Raw genomic sequence first — 19,557 nt, forward strand, 5'->3', positions numbered from 1 at the left:
AAGACCAGTACTGGTTACTGCATCACTAGTTCTTGCTGTGTTGGTAAAGGACTGGGGCCACACACTCCCTGCTCTGTGGTGGCTGCTTCCGATCGTGGTCCCCTATCCCTGTTGCACCCTCTGTCATGAGAGAAAGTCCTGGCTCCTTTCTTCTACAAACACAGGGGTTCACTCTTCACTTAGAACAGGGGTTCTCAAACAGGGACATACATTGTGGCCCTCCCTTCATCCCTGGTCCCCATGATCAAGCACACTGACAATAATTGTTGTAATTCAGGAGGTAGTGAGCAGGGGGAAAAGAAAAGAAAGTATAGCTTCCAGGTAAAACTAAGGGGCTCAGTTGCATTAGTCAGCAAATTAACTTCCTGCTACCCTCACTCACTATTCCTCATTCACTCAGAGCAGAGCTGTAGAGTCAGACAGCTAGGATTCAAATCCAAGTTCCATCCGTCATTCGCTGAGTAACTTTGGACAAAGCATTCAACTTCTTAGTGCCTCAATTTTCTCATCTGTAAAATGGGAATGATACAGTGTGTCTGCTAGGGTTATTGTGAGGATTAAGTAAGAGACTCTATGTAAAGTGCTTAGCACATGATAACCTCTCAATAAATATCAACTCTTACTGCTGTAATTATTATGCAATATATTTCATTGTCAGATTTTGCCAGAAGCACCATCAAGAAACCACCAAATACTCATTTCAGTTATTTTTTAAAAACAAACCTAGTCCTGAGTCAAGGAACAATGAGGGTGGGCTGGCAACTACTGGAGAGACTTGGCAGTTCTTCTGTGTTAAAGGATTGGAAAGAGAGCCCTGGAGATGGAGTGGTGGGCTAAAGCAGACAGAAGTTAAGGTGAGATGGGAAAACAGACAGAGAAGTCAGGCGACTTGTTCCTAACCCCAAGCTGGGATTTAAACCTTGACCTTCTCCTGCCTGTTACCAGAATATTTGTTGAGCTCCACTGTGGGAACAGGGGTTTCTAATCGAATGCTTCATCCAGGAGTGGCCCACTAATGAGAGAGCTGGCCTGGATTCTGTTTGCAACAGCCTTGCAAATCTTTTCTGGTAACACCCAGACTGTATTCACTCTTCAGAAAGACACTGTAAGCAAACATTTAGCGTTGGAAACTGGAAACTTTTTCCCTGAAAAGAAAACAGTCTCAGGGCCAATTTTAGACAAAGAAAAAATATATAGAAGGCACAAGTACAAAAATATTATTTATAATAAATAATGAAAACACAGAAGGCTGGGCCCTGCCTCGTATGGTTTCTAATCCAATAGGTCTAGGGTGGGCCCAAGAATTTCCATTTTTACAAAGCACCCAGGTGATGCTAATGAAGCTGATTAGGGGCCACACTTTACAAATCGCTGGTTAGAAGGAAGCAGAGTCAACAGTATGTTACGGAATAAAATGAAGAAAATGATGGGAGGAGGGAAGGCAGAGGGAAACATGGGCATCAGGTGAAGGCTGATCAAGCAGATCGACACTAGGCAGGGTGTGGTCAAGGTGGGACATAGGCTCCCTCACCCTGCATGCTCTGGGCACTGGAATGCCCTTCTCTAAGGAATCAGGAAACTCTCCCTGGGTCTAAGGCCTGCACCTTGCAAAAAGCATAAAAAGCTGAAAAGTGAACTAATTTTGGCACCAGTCTTAGGGTGTAATTTTTAGGGTCCCTCCTTCCTTTAAATGTATGTCCCTGCCTGCTTCCTGACACTCACTCCTCTTTGAGCAGGAGCTTGGCCTTCCCTTCCAATATAAAGCATAAGAGATTGCTTCTCTGCCTTTCGGCTAAGATCAAGTGTATTATCTGTTCTTATGAGTTTAAAAAGCATAAGAGGCTTTTTTTTTTTCCTTTAAATTTCCAAGGCTGCCCATCTGAAAGAGGCTTTTTAAAGACAGTTCTTTGAGGAAGAAGTGACACGTTCACTCATATAAAATGCAACCAGTTAATCAGCTAATATAAAAATTACATCCGTTCCTATTTTGACGAAGAAGAAATCTAAATTAGGAAGGCTCAAGATTTAGAAGAAGGAGGAGGAGTTTGTCCCACTGCTGGGAAAGGACTCATAAAGGTGAAGCTAGCGTGTGCCAAACTGACTTGACAATTGTCCACGCCTTGGTGGGACAACAGAAGCCAGGGGCTGTGTTGTCTCTAGGAGGAGTCAGGACACCTAAACTGCAGAGTGTGCACTTCTGGTCTAGGTAACGTGGCCTGGGGGAGGTTTCTTAACCCAATTAGAACCTCAGCTTCCTGATCTGGAAAATGAGGAAGCTGACTAAAGTTATCTCTAAAATCTTTTAACTCTAACTTTAGGGACACCCTGGTGAGCCTTGAGAAAGAAAAACCTTTTATCTGAGGAATGCAAGCCTCTTTGAATTATCAGGCCTAGAAAGGCATTTAAGATGGAACAGCAGTCACGTCCCACTCCCCCTTGAGCTAAATATTAATAATTACCTCTTGCAGCCACTTGTTATGTGGGCTCTAGACTGAGTCCAAGTAGCCTTACAATGCCATTTACCCTATAGTTCGAAAATGTGTAAGCCAATCACTAACCAAGGTTGTTTCTATAAAGTAATGAGAATTCCTGACAACAACTTTTATAACCAGCGCCTCTCCAGAGTCTTTAAAAACTTGAGCCTCTCTCTTGTTCTCTGGAGCACTCCCTAAGGCAACTGTCCTTAAACAGTATTCTGATCTTTTTGATTATTTTAGGTTGACAGCCTCTAGGGTAAATCCTCACTCACAAGATCAAAATAGAACAGACCATTTGGGGCACATTGTGTACTGAAAAGATCTACCACAAACCACAAGGCCAGGGAGCACAAAACAGCAAATTTCATTTCCTTTGGGCTTCCAAACAAGGATGAACATATTAAAGTGAATCTTGTGCTAAGCATGCTGTACAAATACCGTCTAGGGTTACAGTCATCTATTTTCAGCTCACAGGACAGATGCTGAAGCTGCCAAAGTGCCACAGGCTTTGGGTGTTGCACGTCTCGAACATGAGCACAGACAAGGTTTCTCTGGGTTTAAAAATATTTCCAGAGTCTTCAGACGTGTTATCAGGGACGTTTGCAGCTATAGTGGAGGCGGCTATCAGTTAACGGGCTTATAAAAAATTTCTCAGCCAAAATGCATTTATTGATTCCCAACTGAATACTTGGCATAGCTTAAACAACTGTTCATGCTGGCCTAGTTTCTGTAGTTCATGTAAAAGAAACAGGTGTGGTTTCTTCCAAATGAAAATGTTGTATTCTATATAAATAGGATGTATGGATGTATATACCAGTCAGTGTCTCCATAATATGTTAAAACTTAATCTATTCAACATCATTTTCCTCTTCTTGTATTTACTCTGTTTTAGCCAAATATGTTGCCTTCCTTCCTGCCTCTGTCCCTGTATTTATGTTATTCCCTTTCCAGAATATGTTCTCTCTTTTTTCCTATCTGTCCACCAAACTCTAGCATCCCTCAACCTTCTTCCATGATGTCTTCTCTTATCTAGCAGGTAATGATCCAGTTCTCCTGACTTCTCCATGATCTATTTTCTACAATGCTCATTTTTACCCATATGTTGTTTTGTATTACTTTATTCTTATTTGCATTATTTTCTTTTCAACTATACTACAAATTTGATGAGTAAAAAAATGATCTCATTCTTCTTTCACAGTTCTCAAAGTATGGGCTACAGAAAAAGAACACTCAGTTAGTATAAGGGTTTGGATTTTCATCTTCATTTAAATCTGGACAGAAAGAAACCATTGCACAGGACAAATTGCAAATCTCAGGCCTCTGGTATTGGGCCCTTTGGTGGCAGGTGAACATAACTAGCAGCACTTCGAAGTGTTTCTGCCATCACCTTTCTATTAATATGAAGGAGCATTTGGCTCACCTGTGTGTCTGTTTGGTTGTGCCGGATAAGAAATGTTAAATAATTCTCCCTTCAGGAAGAGACTCGCTACCCTTCACAGACGGTGTATACAGCAGGGGTCTGAGCTTGGGCTCAAGCTCAGTCTGCTGTCAGGATCCAGGCAGGTCTGGACAGGTGTGGCTCAGGCTGGTGGACAAGGTCCTTCAGGAGTCAGACCACTAGCCAAGGGGGAAATTGGTAGAAGGCCACAGTTTCTGGTCAGTCCCAAAGACAAGAAGCCTAAACTGAAGGTGCTAATGTTCATTAAAGTTCTGTGAGATCTGGACAGAGGCAACTCTGCTGTGTTGGAAAGGGGACAGAGCACATACAAAAAAAAAAAAAAAAAAAAGGAATCCTAAGAGGCTCAGATGCAGGATAGAAACATATATTAATACAAACACTAGGAGACAAAAAAGGTCACAGAAAGAACTGTTGAGAAGTATCTCAAGCCACTCCACAGTAAGCATTTTGGAGGTTAATTATCGCTTAGACATACTCATTACATGTATATCCAAATGTTTAGACCCGGTGTAGACATCATATATACTTGGTATGGTGATTTATTTTTAATGACTAACGGAATATAAGTTAAAATGAAGCCTGAATGAAACTCAAAAAACTTAAAAAGTTATATTTCACTGATGACCATGTATAAAACAAAAAGGTTTCTCAGGGCTACAGAACAAAATGCTACTTCACGTACTAATATCACCCTCAGGAAAAACATCTTAGACTCAACTGTCAGACATAGGCAGTGAAAAGTGGCTTCTGGTAATCTATATATTGGCTTATTCTACATTTACGTTTTCCCTTTCTTAGCATAGTTGCTCTGACTCTTGCTGGTTTTCAGTACACTTATAGTCAAATTTTCAGGCTACCTGTTTGCCAAGGTAGTCCCTAAATACACTTGGTATATGTTTGTATTTAACAAGGCTTTGGTAGATACAACTTCATATATCTAGACTCACACCGTTCTGGGTCCCCAGGTCACTTAAACTGTTTGAGGATCAGAGAAAAGAGAAAAGGGGCCAAGGCCATTGTTCAAAGCCAAGAGGGAACTATGCCAACTGTGAGAAAGAAAGACTATAAGTGGTAAATCCAGATTTTCTATATATTTGAGACGTAATGAGGTTCTACATAATAATAAATCTACATTTCATGTGCTTAGCACATTATGACTTATAAATTACTTATACACACTTCATTTTATTTGATTTTGCAACAACCATGTGAGGTAGTTAGGCAAGAGAGACAATTAACCGCTGTTTACAGATGAGAACAAGGTTTACTCTGGTGATTGGAATTGGTCACTATATTTTTCAAGTGGCATAGCACCTAGAACTTAAGATTTATCACTTACCAAGACTCACACTTGAAAGAGTATATTCAACCTCATTAATGAGAATATTTCTACATGGTTGCAATTGGTAACACAATGGTTGTCTCTGTGGTGTTGTATTGTATATTCATATCTTTAATGGCTCCTCCATCATTTTATAAGCACCCCAAAGACTCTGTTTTCTCTATAACTCCCTAGTCTGCTATGGTAGGTGGGCAAGTATTCAAACCCTGCTGATGATTATATAAAAAAATCTGAAAACTTACCAACCTCTCTTTAGAGTCCCAAGAATGCCAAGCATGGTTCCAAACACCTGTGGCTACTTATGAAATATAGCACTCATTAAGCCAAAGACAGTATCTTCTAAAGATAGCTAGTAACCAAAGATCTCATCAGCTTTCTGCCACATTCTCCTGACAGCTGTCATTTGAACTGGAGTGGCACTTGGCAATAGCTAAAATGTCACACTCTATTATTAATAATTAGGCTACCAGAGGCAAGGTAGGGAAGCCAAAAGGGGACTCTTTGGAAATCATTAAGATTCTAGAGAGCCTTTGAAAGACTTTTCTCCATTTAACATAATCACATTGCTGTACCTGTCTCCAATATCTTTCCATCCCAGGATTTGTTTTATTGTGTGAGATGTTAGGAAGTAAAACCAACATGACACACTCTCACTCCAGGCACCAAAAAGTAAATGATACTTGTGTTCTGAGAATTAGTGGGCTGTCTGTCATGGTTTTGAAATGAGGCCCTGGCATCTACTTTAGCCTAGGGCTCTGTATCTTGATGACTCTGATTTACATCACAGTTACATCTGCTGTGGAAGATTCTAATAAGATAACTATCTGATTTGTTTCTCCCAGAAACTTAAAATGCCCTAAAAATCAGTTCCCATTTATCAGACTTGTAACTTTCCCACTGACTACACAGTAAAGGGCAGGGACAAAAAGCTTGATTCAATAGCAACTCAAGTTCTCAATTTCTTTGCTTTAAGGGGAGAGTTGCAGACAAGGGGAACTAGCCCAGAATAAGAGGTGTTAAAACTAAAACAATGATGAAACATGCATTTTAATAAAGAGACATAAATCAAACCACAGAAAAGGAGTTTCCTTAGTTTGATTACAGGAAAATAATGGTGTGAAAGTAATCAATATGATTCATTGGTGGACATAAGCTATTGAATAAATTAAACACCATGGCCGTGTTCAGAGAATCATAATACTTTATAATACGTTCTGGATTTTCATGGTTATTTCTAAAACCCTTTTCCACAAAAAAGAATAACCTTTCTTCCTCCAGTCTTTCTCCTGTTTTCTACCACAATATTTTATTTGCTGCAATGACCTCATCATCCAGTTCCTTAAATCTTAGCCTGACAATGTTTAATGTGGCCCAAGAAGGATGGGGAAGCTCTCACCCAAACCAAACTCAGCCAGCGAAACTTTCCACAATGAATCATGTACCAATGGGTAAAATCTAGGCATCACATTGGATATGCAATGAGTTCCAGTATATGTGCTTCTGGTGTGAATATCATGCCCTGAGAATGAATTCCACTTGTTTTTGTAACACATGATTATATTTGAGTTCTATGTTGTAGTAAATCTGTTGAGCTTTTATTTAAATTAATATTACATTTATTTTTCATTTCTTGAATACACAAGCTAAGGTCAGAAGTGCACATTAGGAGTAAGACTCAAATGTGCCATCCAGGAACTCCTCCCACTCTTCATTGAGCACCGGAGTTCCCAGCAGAGGAGAACAGGTATACCACAAAGCTATCTGTCTTTTCCGAGAAAAGAAAATTCAGATGAGAAGGAAGCAGCATACGAACTTTGGCAACATGAAAAAACAGGCTGCTTTGACACCCTCAAAAGATTGTAATAGTTCTCAAGCAAATGACTCTAACCAAAAGAAAATTGTTGAAATGTCAGATATGGAATTCAGAGTATGGATCATAAGTAAGATCAATGGGATTGATGAAAAAGTTGAAAACAAACACAAAGAAACAAAAAAAATAATAATAATTCAAGACATGAATGAAAAATTCACTAAAGAGATAATACACAAAAAAATATAACACAACTTCTAGAAGGGAAAGAGTCATTGAGGGAATTTCAAAATACAGTAGAAAGTTTTAACAACAGACTAGATCAAGCAGAAGAAAGAATTTTAGAGCTTAAAGACAAGGCTATCAAATTAACCCAGTCAGTCAAAAATGTAGAAAAAAGAAGAATGAACAATCTCTGCAAGAAATATGGGACTATGTAAAGTGAATGAATATGAGAATCATAGGTATCCCTGAGGGAGAAAAAGAAACAGCAAAAAGATTGAAAACCTATTTGAGGAGTAATTGAGAAAAAAATTCCCTGGTATTTCTAGGGATTTAGACATGCAGATACAGGTCATAGAATATCTGGAAGATTCATGGCAAATAGGAAATGATCAAAGCACAAAGTCATTGGTCTGGTCAAAGTCAAAGTGAAGGAGAAAATTCTGCAAGCTGTGAGACAAAAAGCATCAAGTAACTTAGGAAAATCATTAGGCTAATAGCAAACTTCTCTCAGCAGACACCTTATAAGCCAGAAGGGATTGGGGTCCCATTAGTAGTCTTCTTTAACAGAATAAATGCCATCGTGCAAAAATAAGTTTCATAGTTGAAGAAGAAATAAAGTCTTTCCCAGACAAGAATATACTGAGATAATTAATTTGTCACCACTGGACCTGCCCTACAAGATACACTTAAGAGAGCGCTACACATGGAACAGAACAATTGATACCCACCAGTGTAAAACCACCAAAAACTTAAAACTCATAACTCTTACAGTTTAACACAAGGGAGAAAACAAAGCAGCTAGGTAAAAATCAACATGATGAACAGAACAGTATCTCACATATCAATACTAACATTTCATGTAAACAATCTTAATGTCCATTTAAAATATATAGATGGGCTGAATGGATTAAAAAACACAACCCAAATATATGCTGTCCCTAAGAAACCCATTTAACTTGCAAAGATTCACATACACTCAAGGTAAAGGAGAGGAAAAAATATTCTACACAAAGAAACAAAAAGCAAGCAGAAGTAGCTATTCTCATATTAGATAAAGTAGACTTTAAATCAATAATAGTTAAAAAAAAAGACAAAGAAGGTCATTACATAATGATAAAGGGAGCAATTCAACAAAAAGATATAAATTCCCAAATACATATGCACTTAACACAACTCTTAGATTCATAAAACTAATTCTACTAGATCTAAGCAAGGAAATAAACAGCAATATTGTAATACCTGGGGACTTCAACATTCCACTAACAGAACTGGGCAGATCACTGAAGCAGAAAATCAACAAAGTAACACTGGACTTAAATGGGATTCTATAACAAATGGACCTAACAGATATTTACAGAACATTTTACAAAAAAACTGCAGAATACATATTTGTCTCATTAGTACAACGGACATTTTCCAAGATAGATCATATGTTAGGCCACAAAACATTATCTCCACAAAATCAGAAAAATCAAAATCATACCATAAATCTTCTCAGACCACAGTGGAGTAACACTAGAAATTAATTCCAAGAGGAACACTCAAAACTACATAAATACATGGAAATTAAATAACCTGCTGCTAAATGATCCTTGAGTTAATGAAATCAAAATGGAAATCAAAAGATTTTTCAAATTGAATGACCAAGACAACACAGGCTTTCAAAATCTGAGATACAGAAAAAGCAGTGCTGGGAGGGAAGTTTATAGCCTTAAATTCCTTTATCAAAAAGCCAGAAAGATCACAAATTAACAACCTAATGTCATATCTCAATGAACTAGAAAAAGAAAAACAAACTGAAAGCTAGCAGAAGAAAGGAAATAACAAAGATCAAAGCAAAACTAAATGAAATGGAAATGAAACAAACAATACAAAGGATCAACAAAATAAAAAGTTGGCTTTATGAAAATATACAAAATCGATAGACCACTAGCTAGATTAACCACAGATAGAAGAGGAAGGACTCAAATAAGCTCAATCAGAAACTAAAAAGTAAACATTACAAATGATAACATAGAAATATAAAATATCATGCATGACTACTAAGAAAACCTCTATGAAGACAAACTCGAAAATCTAGGGGAAATGGGTAAATTTTTGGAAACACACAACCTCCCAAGTTTGAATCAGGAAGAAACAGAAATTCTAAACAGACCAATAACAAGTGGCAAGATTGAAACAGTAGTAAAAAACCTCCCCAAAATAAAAAGCCCTGGATCAGACCAATTCACAGCTGAATTCTACTGGATCTACAAAGAAAAACTGGCACTTATTCTGCTGAAACTGTTCCATAATATTGAGGAGGAGGGAATCCTCCTTAACTCATTCTACAAAGCCAGTATCACCCTGATACCAAAGCCAGGAAAGGACATATTTAAAAAGGAAAATATAAACCAATATCCATTAAAACATAGAAGCAAAAATTCTCAACAAAATACTAGCAAACAGAATCCAACAGCATATTGAAAATAATTCACCATGATCAAGTAGATGCAAGAATGGTTCAATATATGCAAATCAATAACTGTGACTTATCATATAAACAGAATTAAAAACAAAAACCATATGATCACCTCAATAGATGCACAAAAGCATTTGATAAAATCCATCACACCTTCGGGATAAAAACCCTCGACAAACTAGGCATAGACGGAACATACCTCAAAATTATCAAAGCCATATATGACATATTCACAGCCTACATCATACTAAATGGAGTAAAATTTAAAGCATTCCCCCTAAGAATCAGATAAGGATGCCCACTGTCATCACTTCTATTTAACATAGTGCTGGAAATCCTAGCCAGAGCAATCAGGCAATAGAAAGAAATAAAGGTCATCCAAATTGGGAAAGACTAGGTCAAATTATCTCTGTTTCCCTGGGATATGATTTTATATCTAGAAAACTCTAAAGACTCTACTAAAAGACTCCTACAACTGATAAATAAATTCAGTAAAGTCTCAGGTAGCAAAATTAATGTATACAAATCAGTAGCATTTCTATATACTAGTAAGAGACAAGATGAGAGTCAAATCAAGAACTCAATACCATTTACATTAGCTGCAAAGAAGTCCAGGCATGGTGGTTCATGCCTGTAATTCTAGCACTCTGAGAGGCTGAGGAGGGAGGATCGCTTGAGCCCAGGAGTTTGAGGTTGTGGTGAGCTGTGATGATGTCACTGCACTCTACTCAGGGCAACAGAGTGAGACTCTGCCCCAGAAAAGCAAAAATAAAAATAGCTGCATAGAAAATAAAATATCTGGGAATATACTTAACCAAGGAGGTGAAAGATCCCTACAAGGAGAACTATAAAACACTGATGAAAGAAATCATAGATGACACAAACAAATGGAAAAACATCCCATGTTTACGGATTGGAAGAATCAATATTGTTAAAATGTCCATACTACCCAAAGTGATTTACAGATTCAATGCAATTCCCATCAAAATACCAATATAATTTTTCACAGACCTAGAAAAAATAATCCTAAACTTCATATGGAACTATAAAAGAGCCTGAAAAGCCAAAGCAATTCTAAGCAAAAAGAACAAATCTGGAGGCATTACATTACCAGACTTCAAAGTATACAAGGCTATAGTAACCAAGACAGCATGGTACTAGTATAAAGATAGACACATAGACCAATGGAACAGAAATAGAGAACCCAGAAATAAAGCCATATAGCTATAACCAACTGATTTTTCACAAAGTAGACAAAAAACATACACTGGGAAAAGAATGCCCTATTCAATAAATTGTGCTGTGAAAATGGGATAGCCACGTGCAGAAGAATGAAACTGAATCTGTATCTCTCACCATATACAAAAATTAACTCAAGATGGACTAAAGACTTCACTGTAAGACCTGAAACCATAAAAATTCTAGAAGAAAACATAGGAAAAACTCTTGTGGACATTGGCCGAGGCAAAGAATTTACAACTAAGACCCCAAAAGCAAATATAGCACAACAACAACAACAAGAAAAATAAATAGGACTTAATTAAACTGAAAGGTTTCTGCACAGCAAAGGAAACAATCAACAGAGTAAACAGACAACCTATAGAATGGGAGAAAATATTCTCAAATTATTCATCTGACGAAGGACTAATCTCCAGAATCCACAAAAAACTCAAACAAATCAGCAAGAAAAAAACAAATAACCCCCAAAAAAGTGGGCAAAAGACATGAACAGATTTTTTTCAAAAGAAGATAGACAAATGGCCAAGAAAAATATATGTGAAAAAATGTTCAACATAACTAACCATCAGGTAAATGCAAATTAAAGCCACAATGTAATACCACCTTAGCCCGTCATGATGGTCATTATTAAAAAATCAAAAAACAACAGATGTGGGGGCAGATTCAGTAAAAAGGAAATGTTTATACACTGTTGGTGGGAAAGTAAACTACTACAACCTCTATGCAAAACAGGATGGAGATTCCTCAAAGAACTAAAAGTAGACCTACAATTCTATTCAGCAACCTCACTACCAGGGATCTACCCAAAGGAAAAGAAGTCTTTTTATTAAAAAGACACTTGCAGGCCGGGTGCGGTGGCTCACGCCTGTAATCCTAGCACTCTGGGAGGCGGAGGCGGGTGGATGGTTTGAGCTCAGGAGTTCGAGACCAGCCTGAGCAAGAGCGAGACCCCATCTCTACTAAAAATAGAAAGAAATTATCTAGCCAACTAAAAATATATATAGAAAAAATTAGCTGGGCATGGTGGAGCATGCCTGTGGTCCCAGTTACTCGGGAGGCTGAGGCAGAAGGATTGCTTGAGCCCAGGAGTTTGAGGTTGCTGTGAGCTAGGCTGACGCCAGGGCACTCTAGCCTGGGCAACAGAGTGAGAGTCTGTCTAAAAAAAAAAAAAGACACTTGCACCTGAATGTTTAGCACAGGACAATTCACAATTGCAAATGTATGGAATCAATCTAAGTGCCCATCAATTCATGAGTGGATAAAGAAAAGGTAGTGTATTTATATACCATGGAGTACTATTCAGCCATTAAAAGGAATGAAATAATGTCTTTTGCGGCAACTTGGATGGAACAGAAAACCATTATCCTAAGTGAAATATCTCAGGAATGGAAAAACAAATACCACATGTTCTCACTTATAAGTGGAAGTAAACAAGGGGAATATATGGTCACAAAGTAGTGTAATGGACATTGAAAACTAAGAAAGGGGGTAGAGGGAGAGAAGGATAAAAATCTACCTACCGGTGCAATGTACACTATTCTGGTGACAGGTACACTGAAAGCCCTAACTTCAGCTTTATACAATTCATCCATGTAACAAAGAAAACACTTGTACCCCCTAAACCTATTGTAATTAAAAAAAAAAAAAAAAGAAAAAAGAAACCCAGGAAGATAAAGTTTCAACTAGCAGATTTGACCAATAGAACCAATATTAAAATGGATTCAAGTAGATGGATAAATAAAAATAGAGCAAATTGCTATTACAAAGTAAAAAAACAAAACCACAAAAACTACCTGGCTTCAAGTGGTCCTCCCACCTCAGCCTCCCAAATAGCTGGGACTACAGGCAGGCACATGCCACAACTGGCTAATTTTTCTTTCTTTCTTTTTTTTTTTTTTTTGAGATGGGGTCTCTCTATGTTGCCCAGGCTGGTCTCGAACTCCTGTCTTCAAGAGATCTTCCCTCCTCAGTCTCCCAAAGTGCTAGGATTACAGGCATGAGCCCACCATCCCCAGTTTCAAACGTCTAATTTCTGTGAATGATTCCTTGGGTATTCTAGCCACCTAGGCAAGAAGTCTTGGACTAAGAGCTCCTTAATGACAGAAATCGGGTCTTAGTCCTTTTCTTGTATTCACAGCACTGGCATAGTGTTGATAGGAGCTCAGTAAATGTTTCTTATGCTAAAATTGCTTTCATCCTCTATGTTCAATCTGTCTTCAAGTCTTGTTGCTAACATCTTCAAAATACCCCTTGATTCGCCTTCATTCCAAAACCACTTTTCTAGTCCAGAGCCTCCTCATTTAATCTCTGGAATTCCACCACTCTTCCACTACATAGCTGCTGCCCAACTAACCTCTCCTGCTCAAGGAGATTGTATTCCCACTGCTGGGAATTCTGTCCTTCTTGCCCCAGCTTCTGTAACACCTACTCATATTTCTTCATGCTCCATCTCCCCGTGAAGCCATTTCCTTCTTTTCCAGGTCACAGGGATTTCTCCTTTTAAAACTGTTTCTTCAGTTCTCCATGGTTCTTGGCAATCATGAGAGGACAAAAAAAAAAAAAAACCTCGTTTTTTTTCCACCTCTACTCACATCACACCTTTGTAAACAGACCTATGATGGGAGGTGTGGGAGGGGGAGCCCACATACCAAGCAATTTTCTAACAGACACAGACACAACTGGGTATCCTATAATTCAATTCAATTCTGACACCATCTACCTAGAGATAGTGTTAGATCCCACAGGTTGACAGCTCCGTCTCACAAGAGTGCCCCCACTTCAGATGCTAATTGCAAGTGTGGGCCTCAAGTATGTGTGACCGATTGGCTACAAACCAGGGTTCCCATGACCCCCTCCTTGGGTTCGAATGGGTTTGATTAATTTGCTAGAAAGAATCTCAGAACTCAGGGAAACACTTATTTACTTTTACTGTTTCTTTTATGCAGGACATTACAGGGGATTCTGATGAACACCAGATGAAGAGACAGATAGGGCAAGGAATGGGGGCCGGGCTCGGAAGCTCCACCTGCTCTCTCTCGGCCTGCCACTCTCCCAGCACCTCCACGTGTTTGGTAACCTGGAAGCTCATCAAATGTCAGTGCAGGAGTTTTTGGTTTTTTTGAGACAGAGTTTTACTCTGTTGCCTGGGCTAGAGTGCCATGGCATCAGCCTAGCTCACAGCAACCTCAAACTCCTGGGCTCAAGCGATCTTTCTACTTCAGCCTCCTGTATAGCTGGGACTACAGGTGCTCGCCACCATGCCTAGCTAATTTTTTCTATTTTTAGTAGAGACAGGGGTCTCACTCTTGCACAGGCTGGTCTCCAACTTCTCAGCTCAAGCAATTCTCCTACCTCAGCCTCCCAGAGTGCTAGGATTGCAGGTGTGACTCACCACGCTGGCCTTGTCCAGGAGTTTTTATCGAGCTTGATTTCCAGCCCATCTACAACTTCTCCTGGAGGTTGGCTGGTGGAGATGAAAGTTCCCACTCTCCAATCCTCTAATCTCTAGGTTTTTCAGGTGACCAGCCCCTCCCAGAGGCTATCTAGGGGTTCCACCCTAAATCACCTCATTAGCAAAAACTCAGTTGTGATAGTAAGGGCTTTTTTTTTTTTTTTTTTAACATGGACACTCCCATCACTTCCAAGGGTTTTAGTTTTGTGAGGAACGAGGGACAAAGACCAAATATATTGCATATTATACTACAGCAATATTTTGTTCAACTGCCCTCTATTGATTCATGGATTCTTTTTCTCTACCAAGAAAGCCATCTCCCTGGGGGCAGGAATCATGCCTTCTATTTCTTGATATCTTGTTCAACACAAGAACGAGCTCTCAATAAATATTTATAGGCTGATTAAACATACACTATTACGAGCAGGCATATGTATAAAAAAAATTATTCTAGGAGGAAAAGATGAAAAAGGATATATCCAGGTTTCTTTGAAATTTGGTAAAGAAATCCATGCCCTCTATTTCCCTAAAAGGGCTCAAATTACCTAATCCATAATAAATTGTTAATTGTACTTAATAAAAAAATGTTCTCATACACTGCCTTAAACCTTGTTCAAATCCATCTATTAACTAGAAGGCAATGTCACAGACCAGACCCTGTGTTTTATGTGCTGCCATGTAAAAAAGACAGTTCTGTTGCTACAACATCACAGACCCCCGGATTCAAAAGTCAAACAGAAAAATATGCTTTTGATGTTGTTATCATTACCAGTGAGAGCCATGGTGGGAGGAAGAATAGCCCTCATTCTCTCTGCCTGCTTATACAAGGGCTATTTACCATTTTGATAGGCCTTTCATCTGTGCCAAGTGTGTCACAATATCCCTTTTATTAATCGCCACAAGCACCATGCAATGTGCAGGAACATTATTGGCTCTCTGTTGAACAACGTAAATGTCCTCAGAAGACACAGAGAAATTATGTGAGGGACTTAACTGCCCTAAGATAAACAGTAAGGGTTAGCGCTTGAACTCAAAGCTCTGGTGTCCTGCTTAAAGCCCTGGGAAAACCAATTAAGGCCTTCCTTCAGTAAAGTGTAGGAAACATTCATCACCCGCTCATCATTTCAGGCTTATGGTCCAGCAATACTGAAAAGCAACTCAATCCAACAAATATTTATTGGGTGTCTAGTAACGCTGGACACTGTGCTAGACACAGAGTATACAGCAGTTAATCTGACAGGCCTGGCCTCCCTCCTACAGTGACCTATAAAGGAGGGGCCTAGGACCATCCATTGGGATATAGCTAGAAAATATCAGAATGTCTACATTTATCCCATCCTTAAAAGGATTTTTAAATTTTTCCTTTTTGTGTTTATTTATGATATACATAATACATCGGTACAGTAGTACATGTGTATAATTGCTAAATTAACATGCCCATATTGGGGGAAACCTATGCTAAAAATATTTTTATAGATAGAGATGGGAAAGCAGAAACATTGGAAGGCCAATGGATGACAAGACTGTTTGGACATTCCTGAACGGGCCATGCCCTTTCACACTTTCAGATCTTTCTATTTGCTATTGTATTTGCCTAAGGTGTTTCTCCCTTTCCCCACCGTACCCCTAGTCAAAGCCTTCAAAACTAGCTCAGCTGTCACCTGCTTAAGGAAGTCTTGTCTATCTCTCTCCTCCAGGCAGACTGTGTCCCTTCCACCCAGAGCTCCACTGCACCTTGTATACCCTTGTACTGCAGAAATTATCACGCTGGGTGTAGTTGTCTGTCCACATTTTCATCTCTAGCTGTAGCTGCCTGGAAGCTCTGGCTGTGAGCTCCGTGAGGGCAGAATTCCAATGGTTTACATCTTGTTCCCAAGGGCTAGCACCATGCCTGGAACATAAGAAACTCTCCCAGTTCCTGTGAAAAATGTAGTCACAATTTTTTCTAATTGCAATGGACTTGAAGAGAACTGAAGTTTCACACTGCCAGTCAAACAGAATGCATTTCACATCCTCCTTTCTCCCCCTGTGGAGAGGCAGAGGTGCTTTGGGGAGTGGGGAAGAATGTTCATGCTCAAGGTGGTAGCCTACAACCCACGTTAGGTATAAAAATTATAGCTGGGAGGTCAGGGCACTACACATTTTAAATTTACCAGTGAGGGCTGCCCAGTTTCAATCCTGAATTAAAGATGGCGACTAAGCACTGCTGGCAAGAAGAAATTAGAAACGCAGATATACGCTGTCTTCAGGTGAAACTGTCCTCTGAAGATGCCAGTGGGATGGAGAGGAAAGGAGTCCAGGGCTGAACTACGAGCCTCATGTCCTGTCTTACTCTCCGTAGGCTACCTCAGGGGCCACCTGGTCTCTAGAAGGAATCAGTCTGGATTCCTCATAAATATTTCACAGCTGACATGATGAAATGGGGGTGGAGAGTGGGGGTGGGGAGAAACCAACATTTTCAGTTCTCATCCCTGCTCTGGTACCAAATCAGATGGCCAAGCAAGAGTCATTTAAAGGAGCTGGATTAGATCATCACTAAGCTCCCTCCAGCCTCAAGTTCAACAACTTCACTCTGTTGATGACATGAAGATGGTGTGTTAATCAACCTTTACAAAGACGTTCATTAAGGTGTGAATTAGGGCAACTACTTCAGTTAAATGAACACTTATTCTGTCCATTGGGCACTGTGCCAGGCACTGGGCATACAGCACAAAACAAGACACACATAGACCCTGCCATCATGGAGCATACAATTTAGTAAACCTCACTTTCCTTGTCTCCACATATACAGGTTCTTTCATGTCTAAAAACTCTGCAATTTGATGATGCAATGTGAACTCCAAAAGGGCATGGCCTTCAAGATTTCCTCTCTAATTTCATACATTTAAAAAATTTCACCTGAACACATCAGAACTATAGAACTTAATTTTAGCTGTAAATGATGCTTCATTCAATTTAAGAGATCTGCATTTTAAGATTTCAAGTGTATTTCTTTATTTTAGCTCTTAAGGTCATTAAAAACTACTTCAGTTGCCCTCTTTAGAGCATCAGCATTATAAAGCTGAGTATGGGACTTGGAATCAGAAAATCCTAAATCTGAGCACTGCTTCCATCAGTGCTCCATCCTAGTAATTGAGTGCCGATGGCCAAGTCACTTGATCTCTCTCTATGCTCCATGTATTTTGCCACTTCACAAATTTGTATTCCAGTCTACTATGTACCCATCTTTGTGCTGAACACTGGGGATATAACAGTGAGAAAGTATTACAGAATTTCATGTAAATCTTCTCATCTTTAAATTGAGAATCCAAGTAATCATTCAGAGTCTTCTTAGCTCACAGGGCTAAGGATCAACAGCCTTGAATATCAATAGAATGATGTATATAAAATCTCTAATATATAAGATGCTGGTTTAAATGTTAGCTGATGTTCATAACATGTATCAAAAATACTTATCACGAAACTAACATCAAAAAAGAAAAACTCTATCTTTGTACAAAATGGGAAGGAGGGAAAACTGTTATTTTTTCAACTCACCCAGCAAGTGTTCTGTATGATTATATAGACCAAAGGCTAACAGAATGACCTGTTCCCATTTTTTTCAGAAGGCATTTGAATCATACAAATCATAGTTGCTGTGAATTCATGAAGCTGAAATTATCATATCATTTTAACAGCATCTGCAAAGGCTAAAAATATTAATATGTTCATATATCTTCTCACCTGTAATTATGTAATCAGTTGACTGTAAAGTGGGAATTTGTGTTTCCACCTAAATATTTAGCAATTTCAATAGCACACTGAAGTGACAGACTAAAATATAAGGACCAAAAAATATTAACTGACTCATGGTAGAACTGCATTAGGGTCCTTGTCCATGCATATATCTAAAACTGTAAGCAACCAAATGAAATCAATTAAATAAAAACACCCTCTTTTTTACTTCCAATGTGAGCTCCAAAGCACAGAGAAGTTCAGTTCCTAAAACCTCACAGTTTTCCTACTTTCAAAAGAGGAAAGGGGAGAATGAGATTTTAATATTTGGAAACTAAAAGTAATTTCACTTTCCACTAGGGACCAATCAATAAGCATTTATTTTAATTCTCTATTCCTAGAAGAGTAGAGATGTTATGAGAGTTATAAGAACAGAATAACATCCAGCCACCTATATAAAAAATGCAGCTAGAAGTCAAACATTTTTATGTATTAGAGCTCATACAAATAGGGAGATCATAAGATAATTATTCTATACCAAGCAGATTAGCCTTTGTTTACACCTTGCAACAAGCAATAATTTTATATAAATATCTCTGACTCTGTGCCTTTAGCAAAAAAAAAAAGTAATAGACATCTATAATTTTTGTCACATAGTATTTATATTTACCCCATTCCTGGTACTATTTTCCGTGTCAATTATGATTCTTCACTGTAAGAAACAGAAATGAATTTTGGCTAATTTAAGCAAAGAGGGATTTTACTGAATGGATATAGAGGCTCTTACAAATTCAAGGAAGGCTAAAAAATGAAGTTCAGAAAACACAGGAACTGTTTACCCCTGCAAATATGTTCAAGAGTCTCAATAGGGAGGGAAGCATCGGGACTCCTAGAAGGATTTAAAATTAGATACCCATAAAAGGTTTCCAGGGATATTTACGAACTTCTAGGTGATAAAGACTGCAAGATCTTGAAGTAGGTTAGCAAGTTTCTCTGAGCTATGTAGTGATGCAGGAGGTACCAATTATGGTTGTCTCATAACATAGTTGTGATTAAAAAAAAAAAGTTTTACAAAGCAAAAGCATTCCAATTGCCAATGCCAGACAAATCATCTCTGAAAGCAGATACTTTATTTAACTGATATTCTTGACTAACAATTTAAACATACACAGATACTTACACAGATTTAAGGCACTAACCTCTATAAGTCTATGATAAGTACCTGAATGAATGAATGCATGCACACCTTCTGGATCCCTGATAAACAAATTTCCCCATTTAAAGACATGAAAATGAGTGAAAAGAGTAGGCAATTCCTTCCCCAGGCTTTATTTAGTTCCTAGATGAAATCTTGAGACCAAGAACAAGAAAAAAATGGA

General features: G+C 38.6%; 1 protein-coding gene and 1 pseudogene across 2 annotated transcripts in view; one reads left to right on the top strand and one right to left on the bottom strand.

The window, feature by feature from the left end:
• DEPTOR (DEP domain containing MTOR interacting protein) overlaps positions 1–19,557 on the bottom strand; it is a 149,647-nt gene that overhangs the window by 111,743 nt on the left and 18,347 nt on the right. The window lies entirely within an intron of this gene.
• On the top strand, positions 1,773–1,880 carry LOC138382017 (U2 spliceosomal RNA; annotated as a pseudogene).

Source organism: Eulemur rufifrons, chromosome 3 (genome assembly GCF_041146395.1).
Source record: "Eulemur rufifrons isolate Redbay chromosome 3, OSU_ERuf_1, whole genome shotgun sequence".
In the NCBI taxonomy this organism is placed as follows: Eukaryota; Metazoa; Chordata; class Mammalia; order Primates; family Lemuridae; genus Eulemur; species Eulemur rufifrons.